General features: G+C 37.4%; 1 non-coding gene across 1 annotated transcript; it reads right to left on the bottom strand.

Moving 5' to 3' along the window:
* Window positions 1-1,022: 1,022 nt before the first annotated feature.
* On the bottom strand, window positions 1,023-1,129 carry LOC130038486 (U6 spliceosomal RNA). The gene has a single exon (XR_008794713.1). It is a non-coding gene; the product is annotated as a U6 spliceosomal RNA (small nuclear RNA).
* Window positions 1,130-4,688: the final 3,559 nt, after the last annotated feature.

The following is a 4,688-nucleotide window of genomic DNA, read 5'->3' as shown; positions in this document are numbered from 1 at the left end:
TTGAAAAGCTGTCTCAGTGTTAGGTGTTGAGATGAGAAGATAACTAAAATCCTTAGGAAATAGTGAAAGGAATGATCGATGATAAAAAAAAAAAACGTTGATATAGTACACTTTCTATATACTCTTTGATTCCTTCTGTCATTCTTCATATAGCCTAAACTTATAAAAGCAATTCAAAGAAAATATTCTTTGGCTTGTAGCACATATAGCTCTATTAAGAGAAAACATTAACAATACTTTTAAAAGGGAAGAGAAATAACAGAGGGGATAGTTGAGCAGTTGAGTGTTTGGCATGTATCTGTGAGCACCTGGGTTTGATCTCCAGCCCTGCAAAAACAAACAAAAATCACATTATATGTAAAATGGGAAGAGAATAGACTTATATACTTATATGTAGCATAGAGTTCTACAGCTGAAATATATATATATATATATTTATTTTTATTAGTGAAACATCATGAGGTCCAGTTGTAGACTTACAAATTTTTGTGCTTGGGTTTCAGTTATACAATGATCCAGTACCCATCCCTCCACCAGTGTCCATTCTCCACCACCAATGATCCAGATTGGAGAAAAAAATCACTCTATCACAATTTGCGGATGACAGGACACTATATTAAAAAAAAAAGTAAAGACTCTACAAAAGAAAAAAATCCCCAAACAATAAACCTAAAAAAGTAAAGTGGCAGGCTACAAAATCAAAAGGCAGAAATGCATAACATTTATATATGTATGCCAACAATGAAGTAGAAGATAGCGAAATAACAATAACAAAAAAATCCTATTTACAAGAATTCAAGTGCTGGGAATTAGCTTAACAAAGAGATGGATCACTTATACGCAGAAAGCTTTAAGTCCTCCTTAAAAGCAATGGAAGGAGACAGAAGGAAACAGAAGCACATTCCCTTGCTCATGAATTGGAAGGATTAACACTGTCAAAATGCAACCCTACCCAAAGTGCTATACTGATTCAATTCAATCTCTATGATAATTCATAAGAAAGTTTTTTAGTTATTTATTTTTAAAATATGGAACGCTTCACGAATTTGCGTATCCTCCTTGCTCAGGGGCCATGCTAATCTCCTCTATATCGTTCCAATTGTAGTATATGTGCTGACAAAGCCAGCACATAAGAAAGTTTTTAGAAACATAAACCAAATACTGTTAATAAATAGTATTAAGAACAATAAACCCCCAAATAGACAAAGCAACCCTAAAAAGAAAGAAGATGGTAGACTTTTCTTCCCAAATCTTAAATTATACTGTAAAGCTATAGTAACAAGACAGTGTGGTGTTGGAAAAAAGACAGACTATCAGACCAATGGAATATACTTGAGAGTCCAGAAATAAACCCTCAGGTATATGAATAGCTAATCTTTGACAAAGGAGCTAGGTGTGTGAAATGGATCTTTCCAACAAATGGTGTTGGGAACTGATCATCCACATGCAAAATAAGGAACTCAAACTACTCTCTTATGTCTTACACAAAAATCAGTTCAAAATGGATGAAGCACCTCTAACTCAGACCTGAATCTATATAATCACACCAAGGAAAACACTGACATTAGGATTACCCTCAATGCCAGTGACCAAGCAAATGGAAGCAAAGATAAACAAATGGGACTGCATCTAATTAAGAAGTTCCTGTACCACAAAGGAAATGAGGACTGGTATAAAAGGATGCTCCACAGACAGGGAGAAAATATTTACTTATCACTCATATGACGAAAGGTGAATATTAAAGATATAAGGCAATCATCAAACTTAGCAACAAAATAAATCAAACAAACAATCTGCCCCAAATGGGGAGAATAGATGAACAGACACTTCCTCAATGATGACAAATGGCTAATAGGTATAGAACAAAATGTTCTTCATCACATATAACCAGGGAATGAAAATCAAAGCAACAATGAGATCTCTCCTCACACCAGTGATATTGGTACACATAAAAATTAACAAACACAGCCAGTACTGACACAGATATAGGGAAAATAAACCTTCATCCACTGTTCGATCAGTCTCTGCAAAAAGATGGTATGGGGATTTCTCAAAAGGCACAAAATTGAGCTGTCATATGATCCAGCAATACTACTTCTTGGCATCTATCTTTCAAAATGCTATTTTGAAAAAACATTTGCACTCCTATGTTTATTACAGCTCTACTCACAATAGCCAAGATCTGGAAACAAGGAAAGAATCCAAGAACAGAGATTAGTGGATAAATAAGTTGTGTTGTATACACACAATAGACTACTGCTCAATTCTAAGAAAAGATGAAATAATGCAATTTGTCACTGTGGATAGATCTAGAGTGAAGTCAGCCAGAAACACGAGGACATATCCAGAATGATCTCTCTTATATGTTGTATATAATAGAGCCCAGGAAGGGGATAACCAGTGGTCAAAGGCAATAGTCTATGGAATTGATCTTACCAGATTTTTAAAATCTTTTTTCATTGAATCACTGTGGGATAGGCCATTACAAAGCTGTTCACGATTGGATTTCAGTCATACAGTATTCCAAAACTCAGCCCTCCACCAATGTACATTTTGCAGCACCAATGTCCCCAGATTCCCTCCCATCATCCCCCCACCTCCACCCCCTCTTTGCCTCTATGGCAATCAGGTGCTTTTTCTTCTCTCTCCCTCTCTCTCCCTCTCTCTGTCTCTCTCTGTCTCTCTCTGTCTCTCTCTCTGTCTCTCTCTCTGTCTCTCTCTCTCTCTCTCTCTCTCTCTCTCTCTCTCTCTCCTCTTTTGGGCATTGTGGTTTAGCAATATTGATACTGAAAGGTTACCAAGGACATCCCTTACCTACTAGCTGGGGATGATCATGCTGGACAAGAGCTGAGGGTTAAAAGTAGGTAAGGAATATTCTTACCAGATTTTTAAGGGTGGAATGGACTGAAGGGGAACATGGAATATTGGTGGAATGAGGCTGACATTCTGGTGGTGGATGTAGTGTTAGAACACTTTATGCATAAAACTTCATCATTACCATTAGCATAAATCTCAATGCTTTCGTTAAAAATATTAATTCTATGGGGGGCCGGAGTGATAGTACAGCGGATAGACCATTTGCCTTACATGTGGCTGACCTTGGTTCAATCCCCGGCATCCCATATGGTCCCCCAAGCACCGCCAGGAGTAATTCCTGAGTGCAGAGGCAGGAGTAAATCCTGAGCATTGCTGAGTGTGACCCAAAAAGAAAAAAAATATTAATTTGAGAAAGAAAAAACAACGAAAGGAAAATTTTTTAAGTAAATAACTAATTGGAATGAACAACTTGATCTTCCGGATTGGAAGACTCCAGCACAACGAATAATAATAAAAAAAATGTATGATACCATGAAGTTTTTCAACAGTAGGACGAAAAACAAAAATGAAAATCCTAAAATGTTATTTTTGGTTGTGATACAGTATGATTAAAACACCTCCCCTCCTAAAGATAATATAAGGTGGAAAAATTATAGGAGACAACTATTTTCACTTATTTGACAAAAGGCAACACATATCGTATTCTCAGAGGAAGACCAAAACAAAAAAATGGTGAGTTAAGTCCTATGGTTATTGTGCTCTCCCACTGTGGGGAATATTACAAACAACACTGCACCATTCAGGAGAGCCAGACAGTCACGCTGAGCTGATGATGCAGAGATAAGAGTTTAAAGCGTCAAAAGCAGCTGGAATCTAGGTGAGTAGATAACAGAGAAGAGAAGGTGAAGTGGAGGGGGAGATTTATAGAAATATAAACTAGTCCTCCACGAGTCAGTGGACAGGTTTGAGTGTAATATACACAAGATAAGACTCATCAAGGTTTACCAAAGATCTTGGATTTAAGATCAGTAAAGATGCATAAAAACTTTGAAGCTAAGGGATGTTAGAGTAGATCAGAAAGACTGCATTGCCACTTATTTTGAATATTAAAAAGAAGATCATCCCAAGTGTTGTCAAGGATGTGGAAGACATTCCCACATGGTAGGTGAGAATGTGAAATCCTTCCATGTCTGTAGTAAAGATGTTGGAAGGTTCTTATAAGATTAAACGAAGAGGCACCAAAGAGACAGTATAGGGATGAAGGAGCAGGCCTTACATGTGGCTGACCCAGGTTTTATTCCAGTATTACATGATTACCCCAGCACAGCTTCCTGCAGCCCTGGAGGTTCCTGAGAACCACCAGCCGTGGCCCTGGAGATGCCTCCAGCACTACCAGGATGGTGCAAGTACTCCCCAGCACCACAGATCAGTCAATCTCTGAGAAGTGTCCTCAGGCTCCTGGTACTTGGGAAGCTTGGGAAGCCCCATCAAAACTGAATTACTTAACAAACTGATTTAACAACCCTACCTCTAGGGATTTGCATAAGAGAGATGAAGCCCCCTTTGCACACAAACATTTTTTTTCAAGTATTGGTAGTAATCTGGGGTCATAATAACACCAAGCTGTAAAGGGCCCAAATTTCCACCAGAAGATGAATGATAAATAAAATGTGGGATATTCGTTTTATTAGCTCACTAATAAAAATTAGCTTAATAATAAAAACTATGGTTGCATACAACGATATGCATAGATCTTAAATATTATTAAATAACATAATAAGGGAAAAATATTGCTTTTTCAATGGTAAACTCTTATAAAGTTTAATCTGTAGCACTGAAGCACTGTCCTCCCTTTGTTCATCAATTTGCTA

This window comes from Sorex fumeus, unplaced genomic scaffold (assembly GCF_029834395.1).
Source record: "Sorex fumeus unplaced genomic scaffold, SorFum_2.1 ptg000075l, whole genome shotgun sequence".
In the NCBI taxonomy this organism is placed as follows: Eukaryota; Metazoa; Chordata; class Mammalia; order Eulipotyphla; family Soricidae; genus Sorex; species Sorex fumeus.
This window is presented reverse-complemented; position numbering and strand designations above follow the sequence as displayed.